Source organism: Grampus griseus (assembly GCF_964374135.1).
Source record: "Grampus griseus genome assembly, chromosome: 1".
Lineage (NCBI taxonomy): Eukaryota > Metazoa > Chordata > Mammalia > Artiodactyla > Delphinidae > Grampus > Grampus griseus.
In genome coordinates this window covers 136,217,723-136,242,834 of record NC_139017.1, presented here as the reverse complement: position 1 = coordinate 136,242,834, position 25,112 = coordinate 136,217,723, and positions in this window count along the sequence as shown.

Genomic DNA, 25,112 nt, shown 5'->3' with positions numbered 1-25,112 from the left:
TGGGAAAACTGGACAGCTACATGTAAAAGAATGAAATTAGAACACCTTCTAACACCACACACAAAAATAAACTCAAAATGGATTAAAGACCTAAATGTAAGACTGGACACTATAAAACTCTTAAAGGAAAACATAGGAAAAACACTCTTTGACATAAATCACAGCAAGATTTTTTGACCCACCTCCTATAATAATGAAAATAAAAACAAAAATAAACAAATGGAAAAAAATAAACAAATGGAACCTAATGAAACTTAAAAGCTTTTGCACAGCAAAGGAAACCATAAACAAGACAAAAAGACAACCCTCAGAATGGGAGAAACTATTTGCAAACAAAGCAGTTGACAAAGGATTAATCTCCAAAATATACAAGCAGCTCATGCAGTTCAATATCAAAAACAAACAAACAAAAAAATCGCCCAGTCAAAAAATGGGTGGGGGCTTCCCTGGTGGCACAGTGGTTGAGAGTCTGCCTGCTGATGCAGGGGACACGGGTTCGTGCCCCAGTCTGGGAGGATCCCACATGCTGCGGAGTGGCTGGGCCCGTGAGCCATGACCGTTGAGCCTGCGCATCCGGAGCCTGTGCTCCGCAACGGGAGAGGACACAACAGTGAGAGGCCCACGTACTGCAAAAAAAAAAACAAAAAAGGGTGGAAGATCTAAATAGACATTTCTTCAAAGAAGACATGCAGATGGCCAAGAGGCACATGAAAAGATACTCAACATCACTAATCATTAGAGAAATTCAAATCAAAACTACAGTGAGGTTCACCTCACACCAGTCAGAATGGCCATCATCAAAAAATCCACAAACAATAAATGCTGGAGAGGGTGTGGAGAAAAGGGAACCCTCCTGCACTGTTGGTGGGAATGTAAATTGATACATCCACTATGGAGAACAGTATGGAGATTCCTTAAAAAACTAAAAATAGAACTACCATATGACCTAGCAATCCCACTACTGGGCATATACCCTGAGAAAACCATAATTCAAAAAGAGTCATGTACCCCAGTGTTCATTGCAGCTCTATTTACAATAGTTAGGACATGGAAACAACCTAAATGTCCATCAACAGAGAAATAGATAAAGATGTGGTACATACATACAATGGACTATTACTTAGCCATAAAAAGGAATGAAATTGCGTCATTTGTAAAGATGTGGATGGACCTAGAGTCTGTCATATAGAGTGAAGTAAGGCAGAAAGAGAAAAACAAATATCATATATTAACACGTATATGTGGAATCTAAAAAAATGGTACAGATGATCCTATTTCCAGGGCAGGAATAGAGATGCAAACATAGAGAATGGACATGTAGACACAGGACTGGGAGAAGAGGGTGGGATGAATTGGGAGACTAGGATTGACATATATACACTACCATGGGTAAATAGATAGCTAGTGGAACCTTCTGTGTAGCACAGGGAGCTCAGCTCAGTGCTCTGTGATGACCTAGATGGGTGGCATGGGGGGAGGTCCAAGAGGGAGGAGATATATATATATATACATATAACTGATTTACTTTGTTGTTCAGCAGAAACTAACACAACATTGTAAAGCAACTATAGTCCAATAAAAAAATAATAATAAAGTTAAAAAAGAAAGAATGGGGCCTTCCCTGGTGGCGTAGTGGTTAAGAATCTGCCTGCCAACACAGGGGACATGGGTTCAAGCCCTGGTCCAGGAAGATCCCACATGCTGTGGATCAACTAAGCCCCTGTGCCACAACTACTGAGCCTGCACTCTACAGCCCGTGAGTCACAACTACTGAAGCCCATGTGCCTAGAGCCTGTGCTCTGTAACAAAGAGAAGCCACTGCAATAAGTCTGTGCTCGGCAACAAAAAGTAGCCCCTGGTTGCCACGACTAGAGAAAGCCTGCACACAGCAACAAAGACCCAAGGCAGCCAAAAATAAATAAATAAATAAATAAATAAATAAATGTATTTATTTTGCTTTTCAATTTTGCAAGTTGTTTACTCTCTCCATTAGAGCCCGTAACATTTTAATCATAATTATTTTTAAATTTCCAATCTGATCATTTGAAAATCTCTGCCATAACCGAGTCTGGTTCTGGTGTTTGCTTCGTCTCTTCTTACTGTGTTTTTTTGCCTTTTAATATCTCTTCTAATTTTTTGTTCATAACCAGACATGATGGATCAAGTAAAAAGAAATGAAATAAGTAGGCCTTTAGTGTGAGGTTTAATGTGTATCTGGCTAGGAGTTAGACTGTGTTTAATATTTGCTATAGCTGTAGATATCAAAGGCTAAAATTTCCTCTGATGTCTGTTTCTGTCTCCCTTGTTTTGGATTTCCTCAGAGACTCCTTAAATAGGGTCTGAGGCTTGCAATTCTTTTAGCTGTAATCCTCTTTTATTACACAGTAGCCCAATTAACATGGTGGTAAGTGGTACAGGCTCCAGCAGCAGGCTTCTGCTCCTGGGCTGCTTCTCCCAGTAAGCTGGATCATTTGTATTCACCTATCTCTCCAAATTTTCAGGGCGGCAGTGTGACCTCAATTCACTCATCAGTCTAAGACAAGTTGTTGATTTTCAGTTTGTTCGGCTTTTTTCTTATAAAATGGGAGTAATGAGTTCCAAGGTCTTTACATATCAGACCAGATACCGGAAGTCTCATTGCCTTCCATTTATGAAGGATATTTTTTTCCTGGATATAGAAATTTAGTTTGACAATTTTTTTTTCTTTTAGCATATTAAAGAAATTATTCCATTGTCTTCTGTCTTGCATTGTCCCTGACAAGAATTTGGTCATCATTCTATTTGTATATAATGTGTTTTTTCCTCTGGCTGCTTTTATTTTCTCTTTATTGCCAGTTTTCAGCAATTTGACTAGTATGTGCCTTGGTGGTTTTTCCATTCATGTGTGTTTACCCTGTTGAAATTACTGGAAAATTTTCGACATTTATTTCTTTAAATAATTTTTCCACCACTACTTACCATACTGTCAGGGTCCCTAATTACATGAATATTAAATTACTTTATGCTTTCTCAATGTCACTGAATCTCTGTCTATTTTACTTCTTATGGCTTTTTCCTCTATGTGCTCTCACTTGGATAGTTTCAAGCTTGCTAATCTCTTATTTTGTTATTAAGCCCATCCATTAGATATTTTATTTACAATATTTCACCTTCCATCTCTCGAATTTCCACTTAATTCTCTTTATATCTTTTATTTCTTGACTTGCATATTTCTATTATTCTTTAAACCCTTGAAAACATGTATAATAGTTTTAGAGTTTTTGTCTGCTAATTCCATCATTTCTGTAACTTCGGGGCTTATTTCTACAGATTGACTTTTCTTCCAGTTATGGGTGACATTTTTTGTTACTTTGCATGTCTATTAAAATTTTATTGGATGCTGGACACTATAAGCCTTACATTACTAAATATTTGGCTCTTATTCTCTCCCTTTAAAGAGTGTGAAAGTTTGTGTTGTCAGGCACTTAATTTGTTTGTGAATCAGCTTGACGCTTTCAAACTTTATTTTTAAACTTTGTTAGGGCAAGTGCAGAGTACTCAGCTACTATGGCATAAACCTTCTTGGGTCTCTACAGAATGGCCTAGATATTCAATAAGGTCTCTGCACTCTGGCATTTAGAACTCCCAGCCCTTTGAGGGCTCTGCAAATTGTTTGCCTTATACCTCCTTGGAACGTATTTTTTGCCAGATACTTGTTCTTTGCTTGATCTCAGAGAGTCTCACTCTGCACATGCACAGGATAATATTCAGCCAGACTCGAAAGGACCCCTGTACATTTTACTGGATCTCTTTCTGGGCTTACTTCCCTCCTCTGTGGTACTCAGCCCTGCAATTCAAGTCGCTTAGCCTTCCCTCAAACATCTATCTGTTTCCTCAACTCAGTGAACCTGTTAAGCTTTGCTTGGGTTCCCCTCCCTGTCCCACATTTCAGAGAATGCCTCCAGCCTGAAAGCTGAAAGGACTGTGGGGTTAACCTCATTTGTTTATCTTCTCTCATGAAGCACAATTCCATGTTGTCCAATGTCTGAAAACAGAAGAATCACGTATATTGTTCAGTTTCTCTAGTTGCTTATGACCAGTGAACTAGTCTATTATACTAATTATAAATACTTTTAGCATTTCATTCTAGCAAAAAGTATATAGGTAATTCCACATGTTCTTTTATGCATTAATGTAACAAACAGCTATTAAATACCTAACAAGTTCCTGGTGCTGTTCCCCAGGAAAAAGCAGAATGGTAACCTGGGAAAAAGTCTAACGTCTGGAGTCAAGAGATCTGGGTTTCAGTCTAGGTTCACTATTTGCTCACTTTGTGACAAGTTATTTAAACCTCTCTGAGTCTCATTTCCTTACTGTTAGAGCAGGATAATGTTATGCCTACTTTGCAGGATTACTGGTATGGCTACATATATTGTATGTAGAACAACTGGCCAATTCCTGGCACATAGTCTGAACCTGATTGATTGCAATTATTATTTTTATCATATATGCTATGGAAAGAATTGAAGGTACAATAAATCAGCAGACTGGGGTGAAAGAAATGCCTCCACTGGAGGCTAATAATAACACTATGCCTGAAAGTAAAGGCATAAACTGGGAGACATCCAAGAGAAAGAAAGAAAAATGAAAATTGAGAGCTTAAAGAAATAAACTTTCCCTCTCTGGTTAAGTAAGGGAGAGTCTCAGAGTATGCAACCTGAGAATTTCAGAATAAGTAATACAGGCACACTCAGGCACTGAAAGGCAGACCAGAAGCTACTGATAAAGAAACTGGATTCCTTAAAGACAGAAGATGGAGCACCAGAAATCATGGGATCTCTGTATCAAGAAAGTATCTCTAGCATAGATGAAGATTGATGGGAAAATGCCCTCAGTGTCACTCTCCATAAATTGGTTGGAGAGCCACAGGTAATCTGAGATTTCATGACACGTGGATAGAAGATTTTGCCAATTTTATGGGCCAAACACGAAAATAATAGTGTTTCCAGTTCATCAAACTTAGTAGCAAAATCCTTTGATTTGAGTATGTGTTCTATTTTTCAGAACTAGTTAGGAGAGCTGCAAGAAAAGATTGAGGGCGAAAGAGTGGTAAATGTTACATCATAAATAATCCATGCTACTAGTTAACTGGAGATTGAAATGAAAGAATGAATGATGTGAGTGTTAAGCTCTACATCAGGCCATTTCCCAACTACACCAAAATTTACTTTTTGTGCTTTCCACTTCAACATTATTTTTCAAAGTAACCTTAGCAAAAATGTGTTCAAATAAATTAACATTGTTTTAACTTCCTTGTGTTCGGATTTCTCGCCTCTAATAGGATGTAAAGGCCTTGAATTGAATCAATGATGACTTATTTTTCTTTATATCATACCAGCATCAAATGCTGATATGTCGGCTTATAATAGATTCTCAATAAGTATTTCAAGTATTAAAGTTTGAATGAATTAATGAAGGAAAAGAAAATCAAATTTTCTGACATAATTAGCAAGAAAAAAATTATGAAAGAGTGATTTTTTCAAATGGAGCAGACCGTTGAGCAATCAGAACTCTGATGCTTATTAAAGTTGGGGCACATTTTTGTACAAAGCTTTTAGACAAATCATCTCCCTCTCCCTTCCCTCACCCAAATTAGCCATAGAAAATACAAACAGTCATGGTTACTTTGAGAAGAACTCTCAGAGGCACTAACAGCAGGAAATAAACTAGGACAATCTGTGGGATGAGAACTTGATGAAATTTGGGACATTTTATATAACATTCTCATTTTGGTTGGTTTTGACTTTATTAAATTAAAATTTTTAAAATACAAGGCAATACCAATGAATACATTCAGGCATAAATAGGCCATGTTAAATGATATTCTATAAGGGAATCTGTTTATGTGATTCTGTCCTCCAACTTTATTAAAACAATCAATAGCGTTTATTTATCAGTGACATTCCTGGGATTACTCCCTGAAGTGGATTTCTTTGAGAGTGACCAAATTACATTATTGAATAGAACTATATGTTGTTTTCTATGTGGTTAATTTAAGAACAATTATTGATACATATGACATATTACAAACAAAAGTAATAATTGAATTGGTTTAAAAACTACCTGAATTAGAGCCAAAGAGTCCATCATCCAACCTGTTCTGAATTCCTTTATATGCATTGCCCAAGTTCTACGGCACTTTATTGCACCAAGGTGTCACTTTTGGTATCAAGGCCTTTACTACTATTTAAGCAGACTTCTAATTTCTGTGATCATCTACAATTGCTCAAAGCTTAACTACCAAATTGGTATCAATTGTACTTGAGGAGATAAGGTGCCATACAGAGACATCCTCTAAAATGTCTAACACTGGTTACTTACCCTAGGGAGAGTATCCTTCTTTATTTCCTGGTCCTGCAATATCATCTCCTTCTGGTCTATGTGCCCTATTCTCTCTGTAGTCAATATTTATTTTTATCTGAAGCCAGTAGCCTCTCTGTGATACCTATGCTCTAATAGCGTGAGAAATGCTTTAAAATTATCTTCATGTGAATAGTAACCTCTTGACCAGCTCCTAAGCCTTAAAAATTTGCATTTTCCCAAGTAGACAAAAATAAATGAGGGTTCCTTTTTAGGTTCGATTTATATTTAGTAAATGGACAATACTAAATGCATAAGAGGGTGAGTTTTGACAAATGTGTGCACCTGTATAACTGACATTTTTATCAAAATATAGAACATTTCCATTGCCCAGCAAGACCCCACATGCCCTTTCACCAGGCAATCTCCCATGTCAGAGAGAGCCATTCTAAAATTTATCTTCTTTAATAAAGTAGATTTTGCCTGTTTTAGAACCTCATATACATTGAATTATACATAATGTACTATTTTTTACCCACTTTTTTTGGCTTAGCATAGTCTTTGAGACACTTAACCATGAAATTCATTCATTGCTGAGACTCCATTTACCTGTCTAGACAAAAGGGTTGTTTCCAATTCGGAGTTGCTATGGATATTCTTGTACAAGTATTTTTGCAGACGTTTGCTTTCATTGCTCATGGAAATATACCTAAGAATGGACTTACAGGGTCGTGGGGTAGGTGCCTTTTAATTTTACAAGAGACTGCCAAAACCTTACCACAGTGGTTTAGTGCTGCTGCGGTGTGCTGCCCGGATTCACCCTTCTAAGATGAAAGCACACATTCCCTCATCTGCTAGAAAGGTTGGCAGCTGACAGCTCTGAGCTAAATCCTTCTCTGGGACTTGCCCTCAGCTGCAGAGAGCCATCTCACCCAAGGTAACACAGGGCTGGGAACAGGGTGAGGCAAGAAGATGCCTAAGGTGCAAAATTTAAGGAGGTGCTCGCTCTGAGGTCCATGCAAGTGTGGCCCGCTGTTTCTCCTGCCAACATATATCCATACATGACTTCAGAGTCTCTTTAACCCTCTTCAAGGCTAGGTCTATTATCAAACGAAAGGTAGAAACTTTTAGTTTTTACCATCAATAATCACTTTTTCAATCTGTAGAACATAATACAGTTTACCAAGCATTTTCATCTGTATATTCTCTTTTTACCCTTGGATGAAGCTTAGCAGGTGGAGAGGTGCTTACAGATAGAGATTTGTTCAAGACATTGACATTGCCAATAACAAAGCAGAATTGAGTCCAAGTCCTAACACATCACAAGTACCAACCTTACCTATAATTCCCTTTCCTATATGCTATAAAGCCTTTTCTGGCAATGTTGGTTTGTTTGCTTTTTTTAAGGGTGAATGAGTGGAAAATGCATGGGCACTGATGGCTTACATAAACTGTCCTTCAGCCAAAATACAAGACTACAGCAAGGCACATTGGCTCTGCATTAGCCAAATTTCTCTGAAAGCAGGGATTTCTCGACCATGTGAAAACCACTTTTCTCGTTATATGTAATTCTGTTTCCTCAGCCTGTGCTAAACTATTGATCAGTAGACCTAAGGTTGACACCTGTACTTTAAGGACTATGTCATTTTAGGGAAATTATATCACTTGAGTTTCAACAGAGTTTCATTTGCCCCATCTCTGAAACTGGTTCCCAGAATCTGTGATTTCAGAGATTATATGTGTTGGGGGCTGTGGTGTGAAAGCTACCATACTATTCTTACTATCAGTCTGTCATTTTATGACAAAATAAAGGATAATCCTTTAAAATGAATATATTCAGCTGATGAGATGGATGTAAATGCCATCATGACCAAGCCTATGCTGAGAACTGGTCTTTAGGAATCCCATATCTCTATAATCCTTTTAATTTCTGAAGTTATCAACCTCTCTGAAGGCAATATGAGAGTGTTTGTTTAAAAAAAAAACATGGTCCCTTGGTGGTAGACAGCAGTTCATACTGTTTCTGATTTTCTGGGGGAGTTTAATTAAGCAGTTTGCCACTGGGAGCTTGACACCAGAGAGGAGGCCCAACCCAAAGAAATCTGGTGATTAAAGACAATGTTTGGGGCTTCCCTGGTGGCGCAATGGTTGAGAATCTGCCTGCCAATGCAGGGGACACAGGTTCGAGCCCTGGTCTGGGAAGATCCCACATGCCGTGGAGCAACTAGCCCCGTGAGCCACAATTACTGAGCCTGCGCGTCTGGAGCCTGTGCTCCGCAACAAGAGAGGCCGTGATAGTGAGAGGCCCGCGCACCGCGATGAGGAGTGGCCCCCACTTGCCGCAACTGGAGAAAGCCCACGCACATAAAAGAAGACCCAACACAGCAAAAATAAATAAATAAATTTTAAAAAAATTAAAAAAAAAAAAAAGACAATGTTTGATTGCCAGGTTATTTTGCTTGGGAGGTATCCACATCCAGCAGAGCACCTGAGGTTTGAAGAGCCCCACAAACAACACACTGCTCCCAGAGCACTGTGAGCCCAGCAAGGCAAACTTGATCGGTAGAAGGTAATGGCCTTTGCACTTGATGGTTGAAGTAGGAAATAGTCTTTCATTCACAACAATCAGTTATAATAGCAGAAAACCTAAAAAGACCCCTCTGACAGGGGAAGAGTGACAACTAGCAGTTTTCAAGCCTTATTTGACAGCAAAACAATTTAACTTCACCCTTTAAATTTGCTCTTCTCCCAATTTACTTTTTTAAAATGTAAGGTGTGAACTGTTACAGTAATAAGTAAAGCTTTATGCTATCCTTCATGGTTTGTGAACCATATTTTATATGACTTTTCATTTAATCCTCATTACAATCCGTGGAAACGTATATTCTTTTTTCATGGAGACACTGAGGCACAGACTAAGGAAATGATTTTCATAAAACCACATAGCCAGAGACCAGTGGCATCAAACTATTTGCCTGGACTATAATCACACTAAGTTAAGTGTCTATGGGTAGACACCAAATCTGCATTCACAGCACCAATCCCAGTGCCCAGTATGTGAAAGGCACTCAATAACTATTTTTTGAGTGAGTGAATGAATGGATGAATAATATACTAAGGAACTAGAGTGTAAGATTTATCTTGCATTTTAGCCATCTTTGGGTAGATGTCATGGACCTCCTAAGAGCCTCAAGAATAGCAAACATGGAGATTTAGCTGGACAAGATCAACTTCCTGTTTTTACTTATTCAATACATATGTGCTGAACAACTACCACATGAAAGGCAGGGTGTTAAATATTATGAAAATTTTACTAGAATATGTGTGGTTCTTATTCATCTATGTCTGGAAAATACTGTTAGTGAGTAGAAAAATCATAATTTTCCTACACCCTTTCCACCTCTCCCTCCCACATCATATGCTGCCTGCTTCTCACATCAATAAGTCTAGAAAAGGCAAGCATAAGCCTATAGAGACAAAATTAATGTTAAGATTTCCTGTTACTCATCCCAGATTTCCATAATAGTCAAATAAATAGAGAAATAATAGAAATGTATATTACTTTTTCCATCATGACCATGTTTCTGGTAAATTATATGTCTTATAAATCAAATGCTTTGTTCTACTGACAGTAAAATTGGAGAGTTTCATTTTCATTTATAGTCATCTTTAGCTAGGAATAGTTCCTAACACAAAAACTTAAATTAATAGTTCTCAATCCTGAACACACTCACCAAGGGAGTCTTAAAAACATACAATGTGGGCTTCCCTGGTGGTGCAGTGGTTGAGAGTCTGCCTGCCGATGCAGGGGACACAGGTTCGTGCCCCGGTCCAGGAAGATCCCCCATGCCACGGAGAAGCTGGGCCCATAAGCCATGGCTGCTGAGCCAGTGCGTCCGGAGCCTGTGCTCCGCAATGGCAGAGGCCACAACAGTGAAAGGCCCGCGTACCGCAAAAAAAAAAAAAAAAAAAAAAAAAAACATACAATGCAATTTCCTGACTTCACCCAAGATCCACTAAAACTGAGTATCTTAGTTTCATTTTCAAATTGCTCTTCCAAAAAAGAGAAAGTTAGGAGCAAGTATATAGTTTTACTATATGGGAAGCAAAGAAATGAGGAGGTAGCTGGAGGGGGATGTGGAGTAAAGGGAGGATTATTTTGGAAGATGAAACATCTAATACCATGTTTATATCCTGATAGTAAGATCCCGGTTGGGGGTGGGGGGAGATGTATTAGTGATTCAGGAGAGAGTGTAATCCTAGAGGCAAGTCACTGAGTAGGTAAAAGGGGATGGATCCAGTGCACAAGGAGAAGGGCTCACCTTTGAAAAAATCATGAATGTACATCTATATTAAAGGAAGAAAAGTATGGTTGGCTGGGAGATGCTACGGTGAAAATTTGCAAAAGTTCTACTTTCTCAATGAAACTAGAAGCAAGGTCATGAAGAAAAGAGTGGGGGGGGGGGCTTCCCCGGTGGCGCAGTGGTTGAGAGTCCGCCTGCCGATGCAGGGGATACGGGTTCGTGCCCTGGTCTGGGAAGATCCCACATGCCGCGGAGCGGCTGGGCCCGTGAGCCATGGTCGCTGAGCCTGCGCGTCCGGAGCCTGTGCTCCGCAAGGGGAGAGGCCACAACAGTGAGAGGCCCGCGTACCGTAAAAAAAAAAAAAAAAAGAAAAAAGAAAAGAGTGGGGGCATAGGATAGAGGTATGTTGGAGGTTTGAAAAGAGAAAAATTACGTGAAATTCTTACCTAGGAAGGCATGGTCAAGATGGAAGAGTAGGAAGACCCTGAGCTCACTTCCTCCAACAAGCACACCAAAATTATAACTACTTACAGAGCAACTGTCTATGAGAATGACCTGAAGACTAACAGAAAATACTTTCCACAACTCCAGATATAAAGAAGGAATTACAATGAGATAGGTAAGAGGGGCAGAAACATGGTATAGTCAAGATCAATATCCTGGGTAGGTGACCCACAAATGGCAGGATAATCACAATTACAAAGGTTCTCCCCAAGGAACAAGGAGTCTGAGCTCCACATTGATTTCCCCAGCCTTGGGAGGTGGGGGTTTCAATAAGAAGATGAGCCCCTTGAAAGCCAGGCAGGCTTGCATACAGGAGAGCCAGAGGGCTGTAGGAAACAGAGAATCCACTCTTAAAGGGTGTGCACAAAAGCTCACATACTCTGAGTCCCAGAACAGATGCACTAATTTGAAAGGAACCTGGGTCAGTCCATTTGCTGATCTTGGAGAGCCTCCCAGAGAGCCAGGAGGCAAGTGGGACTTCCCCTGGGAACACAGACACTTGAGGCAGCCATTTTGGTTAGCCCATTCTACCACAAGGACACAGGTACTGACAATGGCCACTTTGGAGCCCTCCCTCTAGCTCATAAATCCCAAGGGCTTACCTGCTCACCAGTGGGTCAGCACCAGTCCTGGAACCCCATGGACTGAGCAGCCAGCTGCACAGGAATCGAAACCCACCCACCAGTGGCCCAGCAGCCACCACACAAGACAGAACAAGGCAGCCAATCAGGCTGGGGGCCAGTCCTGCCTACCAGTACACCCACAGTAGTCAGCCCTGCCACAAAAGAAGGGCCCACACAGCCCACATAGAGGGCATCTCTGGAGGATATAACTCTGGGGGCTCAAAAGGAGTGGGATACTGGGCCCCATTGTATGTCTCCTACATAAAGCCACTTCTCTAAGATCAGGAAATGTAACCAACTTACTTAATATAGAGAAATAAACACAGAGATTTAGGCAAAATGAGGAGACAGAGAAATATGTTCCAAACGAAGGAACAAGAAAAAACCCAAGAAGAAGAAATAAGCAAAGTGGAGATAAGCCAAAAAAGAATTCCAGGTAATAATCATAAAGATGCTCAATGAACTTGGACAAATGGATGAACTCTTTCTAACAAAGGATAACCAAAGAGAACTGAAGAATACTATAACTGAAGTAAAAAATACACTAGGAGGAGTCAACAGTAGGTTGGATGATATAGAGGAACAGAACAGCAAACTGAAAGACAGAGTAGGAGAAATTATTCAAGTGAACAGAAAAAAGAATATCTAAAACTAAGGATAATTTAAGAGACCTCTGGGGCAACATTGAGCATATTAACATTCACATTTATAGGAGTCCCAAAAGGAGAAGAGAGAGAAAAAGGGGCAGAGAATTTATTTGAAGAAATAATAGCTGAAAACTTCCCCAACCTGGGAAAGGAAACAGACATCCAGGTCTAGGAAGCACAGAGAATCTCAGACAAGATGAACTCGAAGAGGTCCACACCAAGACACATTATAATTAAAATGACAAAAATTAATAATAAAAAGAGAATCTTAAAAGCAACAAGAGAAAAGCAACTACTTATATACAAGGGAACACCCATAAAATCATTAACTGACTTTTCAGCAGAAACTTTTCAGGCCAGAAGAGAGTGGCTTGATACATTCAAAGTAATAAAAGGAATAAAACCCACACCTAAGAATATGGGGCAAAGCTATCATTCAGATTTGAAGGATATAAAGAGTTTACAGACAAGCAAAAGGTAAAAGAATTCAGCACCAGTAAACAGGATTTACAAGGAATGTTAAAGAGACTTCTCTAAGCAATAAAGAAGACCACAACTAGAAATACGAAAATTATGAAAAGAAATATTCATCAGTAAAGGCAAACATAAAGATAATAGATCAACCACTTATAAAGTTAGTAGGAAGGTTAAAATACAAAAGTAGTAAAATAATCTATATAGACACAATAAGTAGTTAAGGGATACACAAAAAAAGATGTAAAATATGATGTAAAAAACATTAACATAGGGGAGGGGAGTAAAAACACAAGGTTTTTAGAATGCATTTGAACTTAAGAGATCAGCAACCTAAAATTATCATACATATGTTATATATGAACCTAAAATAATGTTATATATGAACTTTAGGTAACCACAAACCCCAATATATAATAGGTATGTACACAAAAAAAGAAAGGAATCTAAACATAATGCTAAAGATAGTCATCAAATCACAAGAGAAGAGAGAAAAAGAAGAAGAAATGAAGAGAACTACAAAAATAACCAGAGCAGAATCAACAAAATGGCAATGAGTACATACATATTTCAATAACTACTTTAAATGTTAATGGGATAAATGCACCAATCAAAAGTGAAAAAAAAAAGACATAAAGTGGCTAAATGGATATAAGAACAAGACCCATATATATGCTGCCTACAAGAGACTTACTTCAGAAATGATAACACACACAGACTGAAAGTAAGGGGATGGAAAAAGTTATTCCATACAAATGAAAATGAACAGAAAGCCAGGGTAGCAGTACTTGTATCACACAAAACAGACTTGCAAACAATGACTTTAGCTAAAGACAAAAAGAATATTACATAATGATAAAGAGATCAATCCAACAAGAAGATATAACAATTGTAAATATATATGTACCCAATATAGAAGGACTTAAATACATAAAGCAAATGAACAGAAATAAAGGGAGAAATTAACAGTAACACAATAATAGTAGGAGACTTTAACACTCCATTTACATCAATGGACAGATCGTCAAGACAGAATATCAGTAAGGAACCACTGGCCTTAAATGACACATGAGGCCAGATGAACATAATAGATGTATATAGAACATTCCATCCAAAAGCAGCAGAATACACATTCTTTTCAGGTTCACATGGAACATTCTCCAGGATAGATCACATAGTAGGCCACAAAACAAGTCTCAATTAAATTTAAGATTGAAATCATATCAAGCATTTTTTCAACCACAATGGTATGAGACTAGAAATCAAATACAAGGAAAAAACCTACAAAAAACACAAACATATGGAGGCTAGACAATATGCTACTAAACTACCAATGAGTCACTGAAGAAATCAAAAAATACCTGGAAACAAATGCAAATGGAAATACAACAATCCAAAATCTTTGGGCCAAGCTAACAAGTTTTAAAAAGGAAATTACAGTTTATATAAAAGTGTAAAAGTCTAATCTCAGGGAACAAGAAAAATCTCAAATAAAACCTAACCTTACACCTAAAGGAACTAGTAAAAGGAATGAACAAAACCCAAAATTAGTAGAAGGAAAAAAGGAATAAAGATCAGAGTGGAAATAAATGAAATAGAGACTAATAAAACAATAGAAAAGATCAATGAAACTAAAAGCTGCTTCTTTGAAAAGAGAAATAAATTTGATAAACCTTTCACCATACTCATCAAGAAAAAAAGAAAGAGGGTCCAAATAAATAAAAACAGAAATGAAAGACAAGTCACAACGGATATCACAGAAATACGAAGGATCATATGAGATTGCTATGAACAATGACACACTGATAAAATGGACAACCTAGAAGAAATGGATAAATTCCTAGAAATGTACAATCTCCCAAGACTAAATTAGAAAGAAATAGAAAATATGAATAGACAAATTACCAGTAAGGAAATTGAATCAGCAATTTAAAAACTCCCAACAAACAGAAGTCCAGGACCATTTGCTTCCCAGGTGAATTCTACCAAACATTTAAAGAAAAGTTAACATCTATCCTTCTCAAACTATTCCAAAAAATTGAAGAGGAAGAAACACTTCTAAATTCATTCTACCAGGCTGGCATCACCCTGATACCAAAACCAAAGACACCACACACACAAAAAAAGAAAATAATAGGCAAATATCACTGATGAAAATAGATGCAAACATTCTCAACAAAATATTAGCAAACAATTCAACAATACGTTAAAAGGATCATACACCATGATTAAGTGGGATTTATTCCAAGGATGCAAGGGTGGTTCAATATCCTTGAAACATCAATCAATCAATGTGATATATCACATTAACAAATTGAAAAATAAAAATTATTTGATAATTGAAAGAGAGGCAGAAAAATCATTTGACAAAATTCAACATCAATTTATGAGAAAAATTCTCAACAGAGTGTGCATAGAGGGAACATACCTCAACATAATAAAGGCCATATATGACAAACACACAGCTAACAGCATACTGCGTGGTGAAAAGCTGAAAAATTTTCCTCTAAGATCAGGAATGAGACAAGTATGCCCACTTTCACCACTTTTGTTCAACATAGTATTGAAAAGTACAAGCATAACAATCAGAGAAGAAAAAGAAATAAATGGAATCCAAATTTGAAAGGAAGAAGTAAAGCTGTCACTATTTACAGATGACATGATACTATATATAAAAAACCCTGAAGATGAAAAACAATTAGAACTAATAAATGAATTCAGTAAAGCTGCAGGATAAAAAATTAATATACAGATACCAGTTTCACTTCTATACACTAACAACAAACTATCAGAAAGATAGATCAGAAAACCAATCCCATTTGCAGTTGCATCAGAAGAATAAAATACCTAAGGATAAATCTAACTAAGGAGTTAAAAGACCTGTATTCTAAAAGCTACAAGAAACTGATGAAAGAAATTGAAGACAACATAAATAAATGGAAATGTATACGATGCTCACAGAGTGGAAGAATTAATTGTGTTAAAATTACCATACTACCCAAGGCAATCTATAGATTCAAAATACTAATGGCATTTTTCACAGAAATAGAACAAATAATTCTAACATTTGGATGGAACCACAAAAGGCATGAAATAGTCAAAATCTTGAGAAAGAAGAACAAAGCTGAAGACATCATGCTCCCTGATTTCAAAGTACACTACAAAGCTATAGCAATCAAAACAGTATGGTACTGGTACAAAAACAGACACACAGATCAGTGGGACAGAATAGAGATCCCAGAAATGAAGTCACACTTAGTTGTCAATTAATCTGCATCAAAGGATGCAAGACAATGCGATTGGGGAAAGACAGCATCTTCAATAAATGGTATTAGAAAAATTACATGCAAAAGAATCAAACTGGACTACTTTCTCACATCATATATCAAAATAAACCCAAAATGGGTTAAAACCTTAAGTGTAAGACCTGAAATCATAAAACTTCTAGAGGAAGACATAGGCAGTAAACTACTTGACATCAGTCTTAACTTTTTTTGAATAGTCTCCTCAGGCAAGGGAAACAAAAGCATAAATGATCAAATGGGATTACATCAAACTAAAAAGCTTTTGCCAGGAAGGAAACTATGAACAAAATGAAATGGTTGCCTACTTACTGAATGGGTGAAGATATCTGCAAACAATATAACTGATAAGGGGTTAATATCCAAAATAAACAAAGAACTCATACAACTCAACATCAAAAAAAAAATAAGCAACCCAATTTTAAAAGGACAGAGGACCTGAATAGACATTTTCCCAAAGAAGACATATAGATGGCCAACAGGCACCTGAAAAGATGCTCAACATTATTAATTATCAGGGAAGTGCAAATAAAAACCACAATGAGTTATCACCTCACACTGTCAGAATGGCTTTTATCAAAAAGACAAAAACAAGTGTTGGCAAGGATGTGGAGAAAAGGGAACCTCTGTGCACTGTTGGTTGGAATGTGAATTGGGGCAGCAACTAAGAAAACTGTATGGAGGTTCCTCAAAAAATTAAAACTAGAACTGCCATAAAATCCAGCAATTGCAATTTTGGGTGTTTATCCTAAGAAAACAAAAACACTAATTCAAAAAGATATATGAACCCATATGTCCTTTGCAGCATTATTTACAATAACTAAGATACGGCGGAACCTAAGTGTTCATCAAAAGATGACTAGATAAAGAAGATTATCTGTATATAGGAAGATCATATTATATAGGAATAATATATAATATAATATAATAATAATATATTGGAATACTACTCAGCCATAAGACTAGAATGAAATATTGCCATTTGTGACAACATGGATGGACCTAGAGGATATTATGCTATGTGAAATAAGTCAGACAGAGAAAGAAAAATACCATATGATTTTACTTATATGTGGAATCTAAAAAATAAAACAAATGAATAAACATAACATAACAAAACAGGAACATACTCAGAGACACAGAGAACAAACTGCCATAGGGGAGGCAACTGGGAGAATGACTGAAATAGGTGAGGGACATTAAGAGGTCCAAATTTCCATCCATTAAGTAAATAAGTCATGGGGATGTAATGTATAGCAGAGGGAATATAATCAATAATATTGTAATAACTTTGTATGGTGACAGATGATAACCTGTCAGACTTAAAGTGGTATTTATTTTGTAATGTATAAAAATATCTAATCACTATATTGCATACCTGAAACCAATATAATATTATAAGTTAATTATACTTCAATAAGAAAAGAAAGAAAAAAGAAAGAAAGTGGAGAAATTGTTACCTAAGAAAGTAGGATAGTGATTGAAATAGGAAATTATGAGGCATGCAAACACCACAGCAAAAAAACTGACAAAGACCTACCCTTATGACACTTACATTCCTATGACGGAAAAAACAAGCAAACAAACAAACAATCCACCTAATGTCAGATAAATGCTATGAAGAAAATTAAATAAGGGCAAGGGCTTAATGAGGTCAGGATACCCCCAATAGGGTTGTCAAGGAAGACTTCTTAATGCTATGGCACTTGGAGAAGATCTGAATAAACTGAGGGAGTAAGACTGGTTGAGCAGAGAGTGATTATTCTAATAAAAGAGAACCCCAGTGCCAAGTCCATAAAGGAACATGCTTGATGTATTCAGGAGCAAGTAGATGAACGTGGCTGAAATGGAGTGAGCAAGGAGAAGAGTGAGGGGATGTAAAGGCAGGGAAGAGGCCAAGAGACAGACTGAGATGGGCCTCATAGAGCATGGTGAGGATTTTGAGTTTATTCTACATATTTAGGGAAGCTGCTGGAAGGGTTTAATCAAGAAATTAATGATCTGTCTTCTTTTTAAAGAATCCCTCTGCTGCTCTACTGGGAATAGACTTCAATGGCAAGTGTGGAATCAGGAAGACCAATTATGAGATTGTTTCAATAGTTCAGGGGAGAGATGATGGTGGCTTGGGAGTAATAGCAGTGGAGTGGTAGGAAGTGGTGAGGTTCAGAATGTATTTTGAATATAGAACATAATAAGATTTGTTGATGGACAGATACAAAGTGTGAAAGAGAGAGTCAAAGGAAGGGTCAAAGATCACTTCAAGTATTTTGGCCTGAGCAATGGAGCAGATTACAATGCCATTCACTGACACAGAGAACTTTAGGGGAAGAGGGAATCATGAGTTGTTTCAGCATTTTTCATATAATATTACCATTATTAATATATGTGACTATCACTCCATTAGATGATCAGCCATCAGGGCAAGACCACGAATTCCCCTAACATATGATAGTGAAATAGTGTGATATAAGAAATGTATGTTTAATCTTTGTCCAGGCACAAGAGCTTCTGTGACCCTTGGAATTTCTTGAGTGATAAAGGTAAGAGGAGAATCTTTTGTTATTCATGATTAACCCCTTTCAGCCCCTCCTGGATTTATGCTAATGAGGTAACTGGTTGCTAGGGGCTCCTAGATGGCTTCAGGATATGGGCTAGCTGCCAGAAAGACCAAGGCATGACTACAGGGTTGAAGTTTTCAGCTCTACTGCCCAGGAGAGAGAGGCTGAAGACCAAGTTAATCACCAATGGCCAATCACACCTATGTAATGAAACCTCCATAAAAATCCCTAAATTGTGGGTTCAGAGAGCTTCCAGGTTGGTAAACACATTGAGGTGTTGAGAGGGTGATGTGCCTCAAGAGAACAAGGAAGATCCCCAACCCCGTATTTTGCTCTAGGCATCTTCCCTTTGGCTGATCCTGAGTTGCATCTTTTATAATCCTAGTAATAGCAAGTAAAGCACTTTCCTGAGTTCTGTGAGCCTTTCTAGCAAACTATCAAATCTAAGAAGGAGGGATCTGTGAGAACCCACAACTTTGTAACCAAATAAGACAGAAATGTGAGTAACCTGGTGGCCCAATACTTGGCACGGGTATCTGAAGTGGATACTAACTCTGGGTGGTTAGTGTCAGAAGTGAATTGCATTGTAGGACACCCAGTTGGTGTCTGAAGAGTTGGAGAAGTGTTTGGTGTGACAACAACCCATACACATTTGGTATCAAAAATGTTGTGAGTAAAAACGTAGCAAAGGTAGATAGTCCTTAAAATTCATTGAACAATCTTTATAATATAGTCTGTTAAAAGATTAACTATTTGCCTAGAATTTTATTATTGATATCTTCTAAATCATGGGACCAAAATGTAACTTTATATCCCATAGGAGAGGTAATTTAAAAACAAAACCAAAAGCTTCTTTTTAAAGGACTTACAAAATAGACAAACTTTTGGCAAGGTTTATTTAAAAAGAGAGAGAATGCATTAAAAAAATTATTAGGAATAAAAGTAAAAGTATCTACTGATACAGATTCTCAAAATCATAACAGAGCAATACCAATCATTTTAAAACTTAAATATTGGACAACTTCTTAGATAAATATAACAAACAAAACTGAGAAAAATGAATGAAGTTCCTTTAAAGTAATTTAATATAATAGATTAAAAAACTAATTATAATAAAATAGATAAACAAACAAGCTGAATCTATTTGATAGATAATGTCTATAGAACTTTCAAGAAACAAATAAGCTATATCTCATAAACTATTCCAGAGAATAATAAAAAATTGAAAAGACCCCTAACTCATTTTTGAAAATACAAACCTTGAAAAAATTCTACATAAAATAGTAACTTTCATTCTAAGTAATCTATACATTCAGAGTCATAAACTTCACTATTATCAAAATCCAAACAAGAATTTTCAGACAACTTAACAAGCTGATCATAAAATTCATACAGAAGAATAGATGGCCAAAGTAACTAAGACAAAATGGAAGAAGGAAAATAATGAAGTGGGATTCAGTTAGCTGCATATAAAGACTGGATAGCATCCTGCTGAACTATGGTAGGAAAAGATTTCTTAAGACAAAAAAAAAAAAAAACTACAAACAATTAATGAGAAGATTAAGAAAATTAAAACCTTTCATATGACAAAAGGTATCATAAAATGAAAAATCAAGCTAAGGACTCAAAAAATATATTCACAACACATACAACTAACCAATGATTATTATTCAGAATATATGAATAGATCTTACAAATTTATATAAAGACAATCCAACAGAAAAATAGGCAAAGAATATAAACTTTTGGTTCATAGGGAGCAGGGAAGAAAGACAGGCTTATAATAGACATTCAAATATTATTTACTAGAATTCAGATTAACAAAATTAATAAATGAATTAAAATCCTTAATAAATGAATTTAAAATACAAATTAAAACAATGAGATATTAATTTAGAGTATTAAAATTTGCAAAAATTAATAAATCTGGTAACACTTATGTTGGCAAGGATTTGGGGAAGAGAGATACCTAAACCTTATTGATAGAATCATTCATTAATACCATCACTTTGGAGAGTTATTTGACAATACATGGTAAAAAGACTCATGCACTCTATAATGGAGAAATTCTGCTTCTGGATTTCTAACCTAAAAAACAAAAACAACAGCAACAATAAAACTATCTTACACATGTCCAAAGAGACTTGTACAAAGATGTTTATTGCAGAAATTTTTGGAATTGTCAAAAAGTGGAATCCCAACTCTTTCTTAGTGGTGACAGTAGGGAGATGGATACAAATGGAGGAGCATTTGTGTAACATAAAATAATAACAGTAATCATACCTATATATTATGGGCTGAATTGCATCCCCCTCAGATTCATATGTTGAAGCCCTGACAGCCAGTACCTCAGAATGTGATTGTATTTGGAGATAGGGCCTTTAAAGAGGTGGGTAATTTAGAGTAAGCCTGTTAGGTTGGGCCTTAATGTAATCTGACTGGTGTCCCTACAGGAAGAAAAAAGTTGGACACACGAAGAGACACCAGGGATACCTGTGCACAGAGAAAAGACCATGTGAGGACACAGAGAAGACAGCCTCCTGCCTCAGAAGAAACCAAACTTGCAGGCATCTTGATCTTGGGCTTCCAGCTTCCATAATTGTGGGAAAGTAAACTTCCACTGTTTAAACCACACAGTCTGTAGGATTTTGTTATGGCAGCTCTAGCAAACTTATTATACCATTCTATTCTATACACTAACTGCATGACCTCCTTAATCTTTATTACAATTCAGTGATATTGATGTTATTATTCCCATATGACATATGAGAAATGAAGATTATATAAATTGAAGATTATGTAAACTGCCCAACTTCATATGCTTAGTTAATAGTAGACTCAGATTTTAAATCCAGAAAATCTGATAAGAGTTGAGTTCCTAACATGATATTAAATCACTTAAAATGAATAAACTAGATCAAAAAGTCCTCAGAGATCAATGCCAAAAATATAATGCTGAATGTAAAAAGTATTTAGCAAAAGGATACTTCCACTATATCAATTATGATCATTTTAAAAACACACAAAATAGACGTTACACCTTTGAAAAAAAAGGAAGGAAGAGGGTTGGAGTTAACTATGTTTCTTTCTTTCCTTTTTTTTTTTTTTTAAGAGAGGGCTGAAACAAATATGTCAGAATGTTAATATGTGTTTAATCTTTGTCAGAGATAATAGGTATCTGCTAGGTGATTTTCTCTGAATAAAGTGTTTCAGAATTTTTTAAATATTTTCTTTTTAAAAGGCATAATATATTGCTTTAAACATCTTTCTCTGTGATTAAGTCAGGCAGTAAACCCTTTGTCATAAAAGAGCAGTTCATTCTTTCATATAAACAGTGAAGAAAACGTTTCTTGTGTGTTTGTTTGTTTTGCAATTGGAATATTAAAAGGGCAATTTTCTTTAACATATGTTGGTTGTCTTGCAAAACAGTCTGGATCCCTTTACAAGTCAGGTTGCTGAGTTGATCATACAGTGAAAGACCAAAGGAAGTGATAAGAAACAGATGTGACATTTAAAAAGCTTTCACTGTAAAAAACAGAAAAGAGACAAAGATGGAGCCAGCCGGGGCATGGTTGAAGGGCATAGTGTACTTCCACAGGCATCCCCCTGCCCTTACTAGAGAGAAAGCTCATCGCCACCCACCATCCCAATTATATAGAGAAGATCATTTTCCTCCAAATACACAAGAAAGAACACTGATTCAGGAGCTGGTTGCTCTGAGACACAATTAAGAATCAGACCAGAATCAGTGGTTGGAATCTCATGTTGTCTATTTAGAAGGAAAAAAGCATTAATGTAGGATTTATACGCTGGAAATCTCTCCAGAAGCTGAAAGACAGTGGTAAAAGAAATAAAGCATCTTAAGAAACCAGGGGGAGTTATGAAATTAACTGGGTAGACTAATTTTGGGGACCCTGGTAAAAATCCCTATAGATCAATTTGCTCTTTTCCAAAGGAAGAACTATTACTGTGTTTTGGGGAGACAGTTCTCCACATGTCTCTCCCATTTCTGCACATCTTTTGAGCAGAGGCACTGACATCTTTTGTTCTGAACTACCTTATCAAGGATATTTATACAGTAAACAAACTGAGAAAATAGAGTATCTCCCTCAGGAGCGAGAGGTTTGTTGGCTGTCCAATATAAAGCTGATTCACTTTGATATATAGCAGAAACTAACACAACATTGTAAAGCAATTATACTCCAAGATGTTAAAAAAAAGAAAAAAAAGATAAAGGTTTCCTGAGCTCAGGATTTCTCAGCTGTGAAGCAAACCCACTCTGTACAGCACCCATGATGTGGGTCATGCCACAACACCCCCAAGGGATTTGGAAGTAAAGGGGAGCCAATGAAAACAAAAAGTCATGCTGCTTGCTGTATTGTGAGTAATAAGTCCTTCATCTCTGATCCAGGAGTATTGTGACTTTTGTTAGCATCCATGAAGCTGTGGCAGAGTAACCTGTATTAGCTTGCAAGCTGAATAAAGTTTAGACCCTGTACAATCCTTAACAAGTGTTACTTCTAAGGTTAATGGTTAAATATACCAAATTCAAATTCAACAAATATGTAGTGATCACTTACAATGTGCCAGTCACTGTGATAAGTGAGCACTGGACGTCTATTATCTTATTTAACCCTCCATTGGCTCTAGGAGGAAATGAGGCATAGCCAGGTTATATAATCTACTGAAAATCATACAGTTCATGAGTAACAGCTTCAGGCTTCTAGCCCAGCCAGTCTGACTAGAGCATCCACTCTTATGACTTTCTATCCATGCAGCAACACTTTGCTGTCCCTGTTAACAATAAGGAAACTGAGATTCCGAATGGTTAGTGCTTGTTCAAAGTCACAGAATTCACTCATGTGAAGTTAGGATATCAACTCCATTATAAAACCAAAAGGCAATATTGATTATTAAGAAGAGAAGTCACTTCCAAACATTTTGCATTAAAATCATGATTCTTGCTATAAGCTTCCAATATTATTTAGTTTGTAATTATTTTATTAAAAGCAAAAGAAGCACATTGTTGCAGATAAGATCAACTAAAAGATGCCAAAATTAGTGGACAAAAGTTTAAGAAGAAAAGGGGTCTATGTAATTTCAAATTATTTTCCCCAAGAAACTTATCAACTGCAAAGGGAAAAATAGTAACTTTACGGTAGAGAAACATAGCAGATACCAAGTTATCCCAGTGATGAAGGTGCATTACCAGCAATAAGACAATGAACATCATAAACTCCTTGATATGATACACTGAGAAAGACACATTTTTTTGGCATTCTTGCCAAAATAATGCATGTCTTATTCCAATCATGAGAAAATATCAGACATACCCAGATTGAGGGACATTCTACAAAATAGCTAACCAGTAATCCTCAAAAGTGTCAGGGTCATGAAAGCCAAGTAAAAACTATAGAACTGTTATAAACTAGAAGAGACAAAGGAGAAATAACAAAGAGACACAACGTGAGATCATGAATAGGACTTTGGAACAAACAGGGAAAAACACCTGTGTTAAAACTGGTAAAATTAGAAAAAGATCTGTAGTTTAGTTAACAATGTTAATTTCTTGTACTTGATAATTGTACTGTGGTTATTTAAGATGTTAACATTAGGGGGAGCAGGGTGAGGAATATAAGGAAATTCTTTGTATTTTTTTCATCTTCTCTAAAAGTCTAAGGTTAGTACAAAATAAAATGTTTTTAAAAACTTAATTATGTCACTTACATAAAACAATGTTTTATGAAATGTATGGTTAAGAGTGGTTAAGAGTATGTTCCCCTTATTCAAACCCCAGGTCTTCTACTTATTAACTGTATCATTTTGGACAAGTTATACTAATCATTCTATGCTCCAATTTTCTCTTCTCAAAAGTGAGTAGCATTATATGGGGAAAGAATCTTAAAAAGAGTGGATCTATGTATATGTATAACTGATTCACTTTTGCCGCACACCTGAAACTAACACAAGATTGTAAATCAACTATATTCCAATAAATTTTTTTAAAAGTGAGTGTCATAATAATTCTTACTGTATAAGATTATTGTTGTGAAGATTAAATAAGGAATCCTTGATATATGCCAAAAACAGAGGTCATTCCAGAAGAAACACTCAAGAAATACTGTCTTTGTTGTTGTTCACATGCAGTGGTTCACCTATGCCAGGCACCCTTGGGTTTCACCTGTTGAAGACGGCATAATCAGAGGCTGTAATCGGCTCTTGGAAGTGAGAAGAAGGAGGGTACAAGGAGCAAAGGCGGCCTCTCCAGGGCATCCTCTGAACCAGGATGGTCAGCTAAAATGCCAACAAGCCCATGCCTGCGACACCAGTGAGTAAAGTCAATCTGGGTGGGAACGTGGTG